Source organism: Pongo abelii, chromosome 18 (genome assembly GCF_028885655.2).
Source record: "Pongo abelii isolate AG06213 chromosome 18, NHGRI_mPonAbe1-v2.0_pri, whole genome shotgun sequence".
NCBI lineage: Eukaryota > Metazoa > Chordata > Mammalia > Primates > Hominidae > Pongo > Pongo abelii.
Genome location: NC_072003.2, coordinates 33,221,775 through 33,237,548, shown reverse-complemented (window position 1 = coordinate 33,237,548; position 15,774 = coordinate 33,221,775). Strand labels below are relative to the sequence as shown.

General features: G+C 48.1%; 1 protein-coding gene across 1 annotated transcript in view; it reads left to right on the top strand.

Moving 5' to 3' along the window:
- The first annotated feature begins 12 nt into the window (after positions 1–12).
- STX1B (syntaxin 1B) overlaps positions 13–15,774 on the top strand; it is a 40,118-nt gene continuing 24,356 nt past the window's right edge. Inside the window, exon 1 of the mRNA XM_063717257.1 lies at positions 13–227. The gene's annotated coding sequence lies outside the window, so the exon portion shown is untranslated. The remainder of the gene's footprint in view (positions 228–15,774) is intronic.

Sequence of the window (15,774 nt, the reverse complement as noted above, 5' to 3'; positions counted from 1 at the left end):
ACCTCAGCCAAGGCAGAAATCTCTTCTTCCGCATCCTTCTGGCGCAGCCTCTGACAGGTGGGCGGCCAGCCGGCGCCCTCCTTGAACACTGCAGCCCGGCTGCACTCACCACCTTGTGAGCCGTCAGACCATGTCAGGGCAGCTCAGGCTAAGAAAAGTGTTTGTATTGATCACGCTGCCTCCCTGCCACTCACACCCCACAGCCCCTGCCTTGCATCTGAGGTCAGGTAATGACTTTGTTCTTAACTGAATCTGGGGAGTACCTAGCTCAGTACCAAGCACATTACGGGCCCTCTATAAATACTTGTGGACAGAATTTCAGCCTTTCATGTATCTGAGGATAAAGCCCCTGGTTCCTTGGTCTTCTTTAGGCTTCAGGCTTTCTGACTGTGACATTTCTCTAATCCTGGCTATCTAGATATTCACTCATTTTTTATTTTTAAAAGTTTTTACGAGATGGGGGTCTCACTATGTTGTCCAAGCTGGTCTCTAACTCCTGGGCTTAAGCAATCCTTCTGCCTCAGCTTCCCAAAGTGCTGGGATTACAGGCATGCACCACGGTGCACAGCAACATTCATTCATTTAATGGATATTTTTTGGGCACATAGTATGGGCCAAACACTGTTCTAGGGCTGGAGATACATCAAGGACTAATAGACAAAAATTCCTGCACTCGTGGAACTTATATTCTCTAGAAGGAGTCCCGAAGGTCACTCAGCAAGTCTCAGCATAGCCGGGAATGAATAACGGGTCTCCTGGACCCCAGGGCTCTGTCCAGGAAGCTTCTGTGAAGGTACAAGCAAGGAAAGGAATGGACCCTTTCTGCTATGCCCTGGTCAGGAAACCTAGATTCCTGGGACTGAGTTACTATGGACTTCTGGAAATCGCTTCCTGTCTCTAAGTGTGGATCTCCCTCTGCACAGTGGGTAACTGTAGGGGGATGGGGACATCATCTTTATGGATATCGGCTGCTCTAAACTTCAGTGATGATGAGGTTGGAAACTGTCAAGTGCTGTGTGGTTCTATGTGAGGAGTTTTGGCTCTTCTCCTCTTCTTGTTAAAACCCAGCTCAGGCAGGGTGTGGTGGCTCATGCCTGTAATCCCAGCACTTTGGGAGGCCGAGGCAGGCAGATCACCTGAGGCCAGGCGTTGGAGACCAGCCTGGCCAACATGGCGAAACCTTGTCTCTACAAACATACAAAAATTAGCCAGGCATGATGGCAGGTGCCTGTAATCCCAGCTACTTGGGAGGCTGAGACAGGAGGATTGCTTGAACCTGGGAGGTGGAGGTTGCAGTGAGCTGAGATCACGCCATTGCACTCCAGCCTAGGTGACGGAGTAAGACTCCGTCTCAAAAAAACAAAACAAAAAAAAACCCAGCTAGTAGGAGAGTGGTGCCCTGATCAACCCACAGAGGGAATGCAGGGTTTTTCAGGAGGCAAAGCCCTGCCCCGTGTTAAGATGATAAGAAAAGATTCTCTGCTCCTGGGTCTTTCATGTCAGCCTCTGCCTCTTCAGTCACTGCTGCTTGCCTCCTGCATCTTTTGTCCCCTGCCACCCGACCCCCTTCCCCCTCCTACTCTGTGTCTCTGAGTGGCACACGGTGGAAGGGCTCTTGGACCCCTGACTCATAGTCCTGCATGGGATCTTAAATAATGCATTACTTCTCTCTGGGACTCAATTTCCCCATTTGGCGGCTTGGTCCTATAATTTCTGCCTTGCCTAAGGTAGGACTTGGACAGTATCAAGTGAGGTTAGGAAGGATGTGGAAGGGGCTGGAAAACTGTTGAGGGTGCCCTCCCCTCTGGGCTTTTTCTTTCTTTTTTTTTTTTTTTTTTTTGAGGTCAGGTCTGGTTCTGTCACCCAGGCTGGAGTGCAGTGGTGTGCTCTCAGGTTCAGTCAGTCCTCCTGCCTCAGCCTCCCAAGTAGCTGGTACTAAGGCACGCACCACCGTGCCTGGCTAATTTTTGTATATTTTTTTGGTAGAGACTGGGTTTTGCCATGTTGCCCAGGCTGGTCTCAAACCCCTGGGCTCAAGCGATCCACCCGCCTTGGCTTCCCAAAGTGCTGGGATTACAGGTGTGAGCCACTGTGCCCAGCCTCTCTGAGCTTTTAGTACTGTGGGTTCCAGCATCTTCTGGGCCCCCTGGTCCTATCTTCCTCTTTATTTCTCAGCGTCTTGATGGCATGCCATCTTGGTCACTAAACTTCTCAGGATTATAATATTCATTATTTCACTTGTGGTCTCTGGGTGAGATTGCAGGGCTTTGGAATGGTGACTTAAGGTCACAGGAAGCTGGACTCCAAGCCTTGTGGTGGAATGTGGAGAGGAAAGAGGCCATTTAGAGAGATTGGCGCTGGGGGTGGAGCTCTCCAGAGCTGAGCCCTTTGTTCCTCTCAGGCCCTCTGAGCAGCCTGGAAGGGGATATTAACTATATTAGGCTAGGTGCAGTGGCTCATGCCTGTGATTCTAGCACTTCAGGAGGCCAAGGTGGGTGGATCACTTGAGGCCAGGAGTTCGAGACCAGCCTGGGCAACATAGCATCTGTCTCTACAAAAAAAATCTTCTTTTAATTACCCAGGTACGCTGGCGCTCTCCTGTAGTCCCAGCTACTCAGGAGGCTGAGGCAGGAGGATCACTTGAGTCCATGAGGTCAAGGGTACAGTCAGCAGTGATCTTGCCACTGCACTCCGGCCTGGGTGACAGAGTGAGATCTTGTATCAAAAAAAACAAAAAAACAAAAAAGTAGGGTGGGTGCAGTGGCTCACGCCTGTAATCCTAGCACTTTGGGAGGCTGAGGCAGGAGAATCCTTTGAGCCCAGGACTTGAGACCAGCCTGGGCAACATGCCAAGACCTCATCTCTGTTTTTTTGTTGTTGTTTTTTGTTTGTTTGTTTGTTTGTTTTGAGACCTAGTCTCGCTCTGTCTCCCAGACTGGAGTGCAGTGGCACGATCTCAGCTCACTGCAACCTCCGCCTCCTGAGTTCAAACAATTCTGCCTCAGTCTCCCAAGTAGCTGGGATTACAGGTGCACACCACCGCGCCCGGCTCATTTTTGTATTTTTAGCAGAGATAGGGTTTCACCATATTGGCCAGGCTGGTCTCGAACTCCTGACCTCGTGATCCTCCCGCCTCTTGATCTGCCTGCCTCGGCCTCCCGAAGTGTTGGGGTTACAGGCATGAGCCACTGTGCCCGGCCTAAGACCTCATCTCTAATTAGACTTTAAAAAAATAATTAAAAATAAATAAATAGAAGTAAAAATAAAGTTTAAAAAAGTGTATTGGGTCTTGGGTGTGTGGGTGGTGGGTGTGTATATTCGCTCCAGACTGTGCAGCTGTTGGGGGGTGGGGGGTGTTTCTTAACTTCTACACTATGATCCAAGGAAAATACCAGCTGGGGTGGCTTCCCGTGTTCCACCCACCCTTGGGGGCTTGCTGTCACCTATTGCTTTGGACTGTCTTGGGGGAGGAGTGAGTGGACAGCCTGCCCCACTAAGCCTTCTCCCACCCCTGTCACAGGGCCTCTCCCACACCTGCTAGATTGGAGCCGACTACTGGAGAGGTTGTTGATCCTGTCTGGCTCTACCCAGTCCTGAGGCTTGGCAGTTTGTCTTGTCCCCTCTACCTGTGGGTCCAGACCTATCTACATGGGAGCCAGATGACCTGGGTTGGAATCCCAGCCCATTCACCCACTGTAATAACTCTAGGAGACAAGTTATATAACCTTTCTATAACTCAGTTCTCATTTGGTTTTTTTTTTTTTTTTTGGTTGTTGTTTTTTGAGACAGAGTCTCTCCAGGTCACCAGGCTAGAATGCAGTGGTGTGATTTTGGCTCACCGCAGCCTCCACATCCTGGGTTCAGGTGATTCTCCTGCCTCAGCTTCCTGAGTAGCTGGGATTACAGGTGCCCACCACCAAGCCGGCTAATTTTGTATTTTTAGTAGAGATGGGGTTTCTCCATGTTGATCAGGCTGGTCTCAAACTCCCGACCTCAGGTGATCCACCTGCCTTGGCCTCCCAGAATGCTGGGATTATAGGCGTGAGCCACCGTGCACAGCCCTCACCAAGGCTGGCAGATCACCTGAGGTCCGGGATTCGAGACCAGCCTGACCAACATGGAGAAACCCCGTCTCTACTAAAAATACAAAATTAGCCGGGCATGGTGGCACATGCCTGTAATCCCAGCTACTTGAGAGGCTGAGTCAGGAGAATTGCCTGAACCCGGGAGGCAGAAGCTGCAGTGAGCCAAGACTGCGCCATTGCATGCTGGGGGCAACAAGAACGAAACTCCGTCTCAAAAAAAAGAAACAGAAAAATCTGAATAATAATAGCACCATATTCATAGGATTGCTGTAAAGATGAAGTGATATTTGTAAAGCAAACAGAACAGCACCTGGTGTGGAATGTCAGTATGTCAGTGCTTCCTGCTGTTGTATGACAGCGATGATTGTTACTCTGAATCTTTTAGCAGCTCTAATGTCTCTGCTAGAGGGTCCATGTTGCTGCCCATCTGGGGACTTCCTTCCGCTCTCTGTCTCCTGGGTCCCACTGTGCACCAGGGCCGGGGCTATCAGCCTTGCCAGCTCACACCCACCTCTTGTGTCTCTACTTGGAGCTGACATACCATATATTTTGCTAATTTATTTACATATTGGGCTAGGCGTGGTGGCTCACGCCTGTCATCTCAGCACTTTGGGAGGCCGAGGCAGGAGGATCGCTTGAGCTCAGGAGTTTGAGACCAGTCTGGACGACATAGTGAGACCCCATCTCTACAAAATAAAAAATAAGGCTGGGCGTGGTAGCTCACACCTGTAATCCCAGCACTTTGGGAGGCCGAGGTGGGCGGATCACCTGAGGTCAGGAGTTTGAGACCAGCCTGGCCAACATGGAGAAACCCTGTCTCTACTAAAAATACAAAAATTAGCCGGGTGTGGTGGTGCACGCCTGTAATCCCAGCTACTAGGGAGGCTGAGGCAAGAGAATTGCTCCAACCTGGAAGACAGAGGTTGCAGTGAGCCAAGATCACGCCATTGCACTCCAGCCTGGGAGATAGAGTGAGACTCTCTCTCAAAAAAAAAATAATAATTTAAATAAATAGAATATTAGCTGGGTATGGTGGTGCACACCTGTAGTCCTAGCTACTTGGGAAGCTGGGACAGGATTGCTTGAGGCCAGTAGTTAAAGGCTGCAGTGAGCTATGATTATGCTAGTGCACTCCATCCTGGGTGACAGAGTAGGACCCTGTCTCAAAAAAATTTTTTTAATAAAAAATAAAGGCCAGGCATGGTGACTTACTTCTGTAATCCAAGCATTTTGGGAGGCTGAGGCGGGCAGATCACCTGACATCAGGAGTTCGAGACCAGCCTGGCCAACATGGCGAAACCCCGTCTATACCAAAAATAAAAACAGGCCGGGCACGATGGCTCACACCTGTAATCTCAGCACTTTGGGAGGCCAAGGCAGGCAGATCACGAGGTCAGGAGATCGAGACCATCCTGGCTAACACGATGAAACCTCGTCTCTACTAAAAATACAAAAACATTAGCCGGGTGTGGTGGCGGGCGCCTGTAGTCCCAGCTACTCGGGAGGCTGAGGCGGGAGAATGGTGTGAACCCGGGAGGTGGAGCTTGCAGTGAGCCGAGATCACGCCACTGCACTCCAGCCTGGGCGGCAGAGCAAGACTCTGTCTCAAAAAAAAAAAAAAAAAAATACTGGCCGGGTGTGGTGGCTCACACCTATAATTTTAGCACTTTGGGAGGCCAAGGCAAGTGGACTGCCTGAGCTCAGGAGTTTGAGACCAGCCTGGGCAACACAGTGAAACCCCGTCTCTACTAAAATATAAAAAATTAGCCAGATGTGGTGGCGTGCACCTGTAATCCCAGCTATTCTGGAGTCTGAGGCAGGAGGATCGGTTGAACCCGGGAGGCAGAGGTTGCAGTGAGCCGAGATCGTGCCATTGCTCTCCTGCCTGGGCAACAGAACGAGACTCCATCTCAAAAAAAAAAAATTTTACGTATTGTCTGTTATCACTGCTCCCCCGTCAACTAGAATGTAAGCCCCACAGGACAAGGGTTTTCACCTGCCTTACCCCCAGTTATGCCCTCAGCACCTATAACAGTGCCTGGTACACAGTAGCCACTTGACAAATACTCATGAATGAATGAAATTATTTCTTATTCAATATTTATAAAGCACTTTATGTGCCGGACACTAACATAAGCACTTTATTAACTCATTTAATCTGATAAAAGTTTTATGAGGGAGGTACTATTACTGTCCTCATTTTATGAAGGAAGGAGTGGAGGCACAGAGAAATTGAGGAACTTGCCTGAGGTTACACAGCCAGTAAAGGATACAGCCGGGATTTTAACCCAGATGCTGGAGCTCCACAGTTTGTATTTTTTCGTTGTTATTGATATTGAGACAGGGTCTTGCTTTGTCACCCAGGCTGGAGTTCAGTGGTGCGATCATGCCTCACTGAAGCCTTGAATTCCTGGGCTCAAGGGATCCTCTCACCTTGGCTTACTGAGAGTAAGTGGGACCGTAGACTAGTGCTACTATGTCTGGCTAATTATTTTATTTTTATTTTTTGGTACAAACGGGGTCTCATTATGTTGTCCAGGCTGGTTTCAAACTCCTGGTCTCAAGCAGTCCTCCCACCCGGGCTTCCCAAAGTGCTGGGATTACAGGCATGAGCCACCGCTCCCGGCCCATACTGTTTGTAGTCCTAACCACTGCACTGTGATCCCAGGGAAATACCAGTTCGGGTGGCTCCCCCTGTTCCACCTACCCTTGGGGACTTGCTGCCACCTATTGATATCCTGCTTCGGACTGTCTGGGGGAAGAGGGGCAGATGACTTATACCCACTGAGCCTACTCCCGCCCCCGTCTCAGGTCTCTCCCACACCGCTGGGTTGGGGCTGACTGCTAGCGAGGTTATTGGTCCTCCCCTTCTCCCTACGAGCTGTGTCCCAAGCAGCCAAAGATATCCACACAGGACTCAAGTAAGGGCTGCAGTTAACCCTACAGACATCTCTGAGACTGTTTCTGTGCAAAGCCCTAAGGGCCATGGAGACGATACACCCCCATAGCTCTCTCCCCATGGGCATGTTTTGGGCTTAAACTTGACCACTCCCTAGAGTTTCATCTGAGACCCTCTCTTCCTCAAACTATTTACATACTCTTGTGGCTTTGAATAACCATATGCTGGCCTGCAAGTCCCTATCTCCAGCCCCAAATTTCTCCTAACTCTAGACCCTTGAATCCACTTGCCTCCTGGAGGTCCCACAGACATTTTAAGCTGAAAGTGTCCCAAACAGGAAGCATTGCCTCCCGCTGAGAACCTCCTGAGCCAGCCACTCTTCCTCCTGTTTCCCATCCACGTGGATGACACTGTCATAATTTTACAATTGGGCCACCCATGTCATAATTTTGGCCCTGAACTTTATTCCTTTTTTTTTTTTTTTGAGAGAGTTTTGCTCTTGTTGCCCAGGCTGGAGTGCAGTGGCTCGATCTCGGCTCACCACAACCTCCACCTCCCGGGTTCAAGCAATTCTCCTGCCTCAGCCTCCCAAGTAGCTGGGATTACAGGCATGCGCCACCACACCTGGCTAATTTTGTATTTTTTAGTAGAGACGGGGTTTCTCCACGTTGGTCAGGCTGGTCTCAAACTCCCGACCTCAGGTGATCCGCCCACCTCGGCCTCCCACACTGCTGGGATTACAGGCATGAGCGACCACACCCAGCCCTATTCCTTTTTGTTGTTGTTGAGACGGAGTTTCGCTCTTGTTGCCCAGGCTGGAGTGCAATGGTGCGATCTTGCCTCACTGCAACTTCTGCCTTCCAGGTTCAAGAAATTCTCCTGCCTCAGCCTCCCAAGTAGCTGGGAACACAGGCACAGGTGCACCCCACCACTCCCGGCTAATTTTTGTATTTTTAGTAGAGACAACGTTTCACTACGTTGCCAAGGCTGGTCTCAAACTCCTGGCCTCAGATGATCTGCCCACCTTGGCCTCCCAAAGTGCTGGGATTACAAGCGTCAGCCACTGCACCTGGCCTGCCCTGAACTTTATTCTAAAGGTGATGGATCATGCAATTTGTTTGGATAAACTCTATTAAAATGGTAGAAGAGGCTGGGCACGGCGGCTTATGCCTGTAATCCCAACACTTTGGGAGGCCGAGGTGGGTGGATCATTTGAGGTCAGAAGTTCGAGACCAGCTTGGCCAACATAGTGAAACCCCGCCTCTACTAAAAGGAGTAGTACTCCTCTACTAAGTGGAGTGCACTGACACAAAAATTAGCCGAGCGTGGTGGCACACGCCTGTAGTCCCAGCTACTCAGGAGACTGACACAGTAGAATCGCTTGAACCCAGGAGATGGAGGTTGCAGTGAGCCAAGATTGCACCACTGCACCCCAGCCTGGGTGACAGAGCAAGACTCTGTCTCAAAAAAAAAAAAAAAAATAAATAAATAAAATGCTAGAAGAAAATATGGTCAAAATCTTTTATAACTTTTGGAGTGAGGAAGGCCCTTCCAACTCCAACTCAGAATTCAGAAACTGTAAAAGAAAAGATTAATACCTTTGGCTACATACAACAATTCTGCATGGCAAAAAACATCATAAGTAAAATCAAAAGACAACTGTTTGGGCGCAGTGGCTCTTGCCTGTAGTCCCAGCACTTTGAGAGGTCGAGGTGGGAAGATCACTTGAGGCCAGGAGTTGGAGACCAGCCTAGGCAACATGTCGAAACTCCATCTGTACTAAAAATACAAAAACTAGCTGGGTGTGGTAGTGAATGCCTGTAACCCCAGCTACTTGGGAGGCTGAGGCACGAGAATCGCTTGAACTGGGGAGACAGAGGCTGCAGGTTGCTGAGATCATACCACTGCACTCCAGTCTGGGCGACAGAGCGAGACCCCCTGTCTCGGGAAAAAAAAAAAAAAAAAACTGGGAAAAATATTTGCAGTTATTATCACATACAACAGTCTAATCTCCCTACTATTTAAAGAGCTCTCATATATTGATAAGAAAGACCGGTAGTTCAATAAAAAATGGGCAAACAATATGACAGTTCACAAAAACAGTAAGGCCTTAGACACATATACAGATGTAAGTTTGGCAAAACACTCTTGGCAAGATTGTGGGGAGATGGGTCCTTTCACCCATTGTTGGTGGGAATGGAAAATGATACAAGCCAGACAATGTTTATCAAAATTACAAATGCATTTACATTTTGTTTTATTGTTGTTGTTTTGAGCAGGATCTCACTCTTTAACGCAGGTGGCAGTACAGTGGTACAATCGCAGCTCACTGCAACCTTGATCTCCTGGGCTTAGGTGATCCTCTTGCCTCAACCTCCTAAGTAGCTGGGACCACAAGCACACACCACCACACTCAGCTAATTTTAAAAATTATTTGTAGGGACAGGGTCTCGCTATGTTGTCCAGGCTGTTCTCAAACTCAAGCGACCCCCTTGCCTCAGCCTCCTAAAGTGCTGGGATGACAGGCATGGGCCACTTCACTCAGCTGCATTTATACTTTGTTTTTCGTTTTTTGGTTTTTTTTGTTTTTTTTGAGACAGAATTTCACTCTTGTTGCCCAGGTTGGAGTGCAATGGTGCAGTCTCGGCTCACAGCAACCTCTGCCTCCCGGGGTCAAGTGATTCTCCTGCCTCAGCTTCCTGAGTAGCTGGGATTACAGCCATGAGCCACCACGCCTGGCTAATTTTGGATTTTTAGTAGAGACGGGGTTTCTCCATGTTGGTCCGGCTGGTCTTGAACCCTTTACCTCAGGTGATCTGCCCACCTTGACCTCCCAAAGTGCTGGAATTACAGGCATGAGCCACCGCGCCTGGCAAGCATTTACACTTTGAACCAGTTATCTTACTTCTAAAAATCTATCTGAAAGAGATTTCCATTTTATCAGTTAGCTACTCTTGGGTAAAAAACCACTCCCAAACCTTGAGTTTTCTTACCGAGGTAAACAACAATGTATTGTTTCTCCAGATTCTGAGAGGAGCTGGGTGGCTTGTATTATGTAAGTGGCTGCAGTCAGCTGGCACCGCGGCTGGGGCTGGATGGCCCAAAATGGCCTCACTCACCTGTTGTCTGCTATCTTAGCTCTGATGACTAGGTTGGCGGGAACAGTTGAGCCACTCCCAGCATGTTACATTTCATCCTGGGTTTCTTCTTAGCATAATGGCCTCAGAGTTCCAGGAAAGTGAAAGTGGAAGCAGTAACGAAATCCTGAGGCCTTGCTCAGAATTTGCACATGACTTCTACCACATTCTGTTAGCCAAAGCAAGTCTCAAGTTGACACCAACTTCAAAGGTTGGGGAAATAGAATTTTAATTCAACATGTCTGCACATGTATGAAATGACCCATCCATCCAATGTAATTCACCCAGTATTTGCAAATAATCATAACTTGCCCATCAGCAGGTACACAGCTGTCAAAAATAATTAGAAACTTCATTTTGCATAGATATGAAATATTTGTTCATTGAATATCAAAGTGTAGAATAAGTATTGTGCTTACTGTTATGTAAGAAAAAAATTGTGTGTGTGTGTGTGTATTTGCTTGTATCTATGTCAGAGGCGTTTGAACCAGAGCAACTCCATCTTGAATAGGAACTGGGTGAAATGAGGCTGAGACCTACTGGGCTGCATCCCAGACAGTTAAGGTGTTCTAAGTCACAGGATGAGATAGGTAATCAGCACAAGATATAGGTCATAAAGACCTTGTTGATAAAGCAGTTTGCAGTAAAGAAGCCAGCTAAAACCCACCAAAACCGAGATGGCAATGAGAATGACCTCTGGGCGTCCTCACTGCAGCACTCCCACCAGGGTCATGACAGTTTACAAATGCCATGGCAATGTCAGGAAGTTACCCTATATGGTCTAAAAAGAGGAGGCATGAATAATCCACCCCTTGTTTAGCATATAATCAAAAAATAACCGGCCCAGCTCAGCGGCTCGTGCCTGTAATCCCAGCACTTTGGTAGGCCGAGGCGGGTGGATCACCTGAGGTCAGGAGTTCCAGACCAGCCTGGCCAACATGATGAAACCCCGTCTCTACAAAAAATACAAAAATTAGCTGGGCATGGTGGCAGGCGCCTGTAATCCCAGCTACTTGGGAGGCTGAGGCAGGAGAATCACGTGAACCCGGGAGGCGGAGGTTGCAGTGAGCCGAGATTGCGCCACTGCACTCCAGCCTGGGCGACAAGAGTGAAACTCCATCTCAAAAAATAAAAAAAAATAATAATAATAACCATAAAAATGGGCAACCAGCAACCCTTGGGGCTGCTCTGTCTATGGAGTAGCCATTCTTTAATCCTTTACTTTTCTAATAAACTTGCTTTCACTTTACTCTATCGACTCACCCTGAATTCTTTCTTGAGCAAGGTCCAAGAACCCCCTCTTGAGGTCTGGATCCAGACCCCTTTCTGGTAACATCTGCATAAAGAAATTCTGGAAGGTTTATAAGAAACTAATAAAAGTGGTTCCGTAGGTATGGTTCATGGGAACAAAGTGGCTAGTACAGCTGTTAGAGTAAGAATTTCATTGAACCCTTTTGGTAATATTTAAGATTTTTGTACTATGTGAAAGTACTACCTATTTGAAAAAATATATTAAATAAATAATGGTAAAGAAAGAATGTTGGTCGGGCGCGGTAGCTCACGCCTGTAATTCCAGCACTTTGGGAGGCTGAGGCGGGCAGATCACAAGGTCAGGAGTTCAAGACCAGCCTAACCAACATAGAGAAACCCCATCTCTACTAAAAAAATAGAAAAATTAGCTGGGTATGATGGCGGGCGCCTATAATCCCAGCTACTCAGGAGGCTGAGGCAGGAGAATTGCTTGAACCCAGGAGGCAGAGGTTGTGGTGAGCCGAGATCGCGCCACTGCACTCCAGCCTGGGCAACAGAGTGAGACTCCTTCTCAAAAAAAAAAAAAAAGAAAAGAAAAAAGAAAGAATGTTAAAAGGTAATATATCAAAGAATGGTACCTTTGAGTAATTTTAACCAATTTTAACTATGTCTTAGTTAGTTTGGGCTGCTTTAACAAAATACCATAGATGGGGTGGCTTAACCAACTGACATTTATTTCTCACAGTTCCAAAGGTTGGAAAGTCCAAGATCAAGGTGCCAGCAGATTCTGTTCACAGTGAGGGCTCACTTCCTAGTTTGCAGACAGCCACCTTCTTGTATTATTACATGGCAGAGAGAGAAAGCTCTGGTGTCTGGTGTCGCTTCCTTTTTGTTTTTTTTGTTTGTTTGTTTGTTTTTTGAGATGGGGGTGTCAAAAAAAGCCCAGGCTGGAGTGCAATGGCACAATCTCGGCTCACTGCAACCTCCAGGGTTCAAGCAATCCTCCCACCTCAGCCACCTGAGTAGCTGGTACTACAGGTGCATGCACCATGCCCAGCTAGTTTTTTTGTATTTTTGGTAGAGAAGGGTTTTGCCATGTTGCCCAGCCTGTTCTTGAACTTCTGAGCTCAAGTGATCCACCCGCCTTGGCCTCCCAAATTCCTGTGATTACAGGCATGAGCCACCATGCCTGGCCTTCTTTTTAAATAATGGCACGAATCCCATCATCCTCATGATCCTCCACCCTTGGGATCTCATCTAAACCTAGTTACCTTTCAAAGGCCTCACCTCCTACTCCCATCACATTGGAGATTAGAGATTCAACATATGAGGCCGGGCACAGTGGCTCATGCCTGTTATTCCAGCACTTTGGAAGGCTGAGGTGGGTGGATCACTTGAGGTCAGGAGTTCAAGACCAGCCTGGCCAACGTGATGAAACCCCATCTCTACTAAAAATACACAAAAAAATTTAGCTGGGCATGGTAGTGTATGCCTGCAATCCCAGCCACTCGGGAGGCACTCAGGTGATCTGCCTGCCTTGGCCTCCCAAAGTGCTGGGATTATAGTGTGAGCCACCGCACCTGGCCCCCATTTGACTAATCTCTGCCTCCCCGTGCCACCTGGCACAGGACCTATTACACCTGTTGTGCTCAGGAACAAAAGAATGAATACCCATTTGACCTATCCATCCATTAATCAGTAAATCTTTATTCAGGCCCCACTCTTTGTACCAGGACGATGCTCTGATGCTAGATAGAGACACAGTGGTGAGCAAAACAAGTGTTCATCTGGGCAGGGCGCAGTGGCTCACATCTGTAATTCTAGTGCCTTGGGAGGCCAAAGCAGGAGAATTGCTTGAGACCAGGAGTTTGAGACCAGCTTGGGCAGCATAATGTCTCTACAAAAAATTTTAAAATTACTCAGCATGGTGGCATGTTCCTGTAGTCTCAGCTACTCAGGGGGCTGAGGTGGGAGGATCGCTTGAGCCTGTGAGCGCAAGGCTGCAGAGCAGAGAGTCCTGATCGTGCCACTGAACTCCAGCCTGGGCGACAAAGTGAGATCCTGTCTCAAAAAAGGACTTCTCTAAAATCTTTCAATAAAATTTAATTCTTTTCTCTCATAAAGGACATTAACATATGTTTTAAAGATTTATTCTTAAACACTATAGTTTTTTTTTGTTTTGTTTTGTTTTGTTTTTTTTGAGATGGAGTCTTGCTCTGTCGCCCAGGCTGGAGTGCAGTGTAATGATCTCGGCTCACTGCAACCTCCAGCTCCTGGGTTCAAACAATTCTCCTGCTTCAGCCTCCCGAGTAGATGGGACTACAGGCACGTGCCACCACACCCGGGTCATTTTTTGTATTTTTAGTAGAGACAGAGTTTCACTGTGTTAGCCAGGATGGTCTCGATCTCCTGACCTGGTGATCCGCCCGCCTTGGCCTCCCAAAGTCCTGGGATTATAGGTGTGAGCCACCGTGCCCAGTGATTTTTTTAAATTAATTAAATTTTTTCCTTAGAGACAGGGTCTTGCTATGTTCCCCAGGCTTGTCTTGAAATTCTGGCCTCAAGTGATCCTCCTAGCTCAGCCTCCCAAAGTTCTGGGATTACAGGTGTGAGCCGCTGCACCCTGCCAGGTACTATAGATTTCTATAAATGGCATTTTTACATTTCCTAGTAGTTTGCTGGTAAGATTTATAAAGGCAGTGTATTTCAAGATCTTTCACTTTTTTTTTTTTGAGATGGAGTCTCACTTGTTGCCCAGGCTGGAGTGCAGTGGCATAATCTCGGCTCACTGCAACCTCTGCCTCTGGGTTCAAGCGATTCTCCTGCCTCAGCCTCCTGAGTAGCTAAGATTACAGGTTCACACCATCACGCCTGGCTAATTTTTGTGTTTTTTAGTAGAGACGGGGTTACACCATGTTGATCAGGCTGGTCTCGAACTCCTGACCTTGTGATCTGCCCGCCTTGGCCTCCCAAAGTGCTGGGATTACAGGCATGAGCCACCATGCCCAGCCAAGATCTTTCTCTTATTCCATCAAACTTACTCCACATACAGTAACAGCAAGAGACCCAGGAGTGATCTAGGACCCTCCTCCCTCCTTCATCACGTGTTCCAATCTGCAATTGTGTCTGACAAATTTCCCCCCATGACACACCTCTGTAATGGATGTTCCATCCCCACCTCTAGGCCTCGGTGCAGGCCTCATTATTTTTGGCCTGGGTGATTCCTAACTGATCTCCCCATCAACATTCACAGAGTCAGAGCTACTGCCAGCTTGACTGCACCTTGGTGGAAATTAGTTAAAGGCATTCTTTCCTCATGACACTGTACCTCCACCTGTCAGATAATTGTTATAATAAATATTCAAATACATGATGTCTGGGATGTGAGCAGTGCTCCTGGGGCGTGCTGCTTCATGTAGTGCACTCTGGCACAGCCATCTGTGGTGGTCCCACACACAGCCACCAACAGGATCTTTGTAAAATGAAAGTTTGATCATGGTATTCTGTTAGGGGTTGAATGTTTGTGCTCCACCCCAGCTGCATTCATATTTTGTGTGTGTGTTTTCTTGAGATAGTCTTGCTCTGTCACCCAGGCTGGAGTGCAGTGATGTGATCTCGGCTCACTGCAATCTCCGCCTCCGGGGCTCAAGTGATCCTCCCACCTCAGCCTCCCAGAGTTCGAGATCAGCCTGGCCAACATGGTAAAACCCTGTCTCTACTAAAAATACAAAAATTGGCTGAGCGTGGTGGCTTACACCTGTAATCTCAACAATTTGGGAGGCTGAGGCGAGCAGATCACCTGAGGTCGGGAGTTGGAGACCAGCCTGACCAACACGGAGAAACCTCGTCTCTACTAAAAATACAAAATTAGCCGGGCGTGGTGGCGCATGCCTATAATCCCAACTACTCCGGAGGCAAAGGCAGGAGAATCACTTGAACCCAGGAGGCGGAGGTTGCAGTGGGCCGAGATCGCACCATTGCACTCCAGCCTGGGCAACAAGAGCGAAACTCCGTCTCAAAAAATAAAATAAAATAAATAATAAAAATTAGCCAGGCATGGTGGTGCATGCCTGTAATACCAGCTACACAGGAGGCTGAGGCAGGAGAATCGCTTGAACCTGGGAACCAGAGGTTGCAGTGAGCCAAGATCACACCACTGCACTCCAGCCTGGGTGACAGAGCCAGACTCCATCTCAAAAAATAAAAAAAAATTTAGCACTTTGGGAGGCCAAGGTGGGTGGATCACGAGGTCAGGAGATCAAGACCACGGTGAAACCCGTCTCTACTAAAAATACAAAAAACATTAGCCGGGCGCAGTGGCGGGCGCCTGTAGTCCCAGATACTCAGGAGGCTGAGGCAGGAGAATCGCTTGAACCTGGGAGGCAGAGGTTGCAGTGAGCCA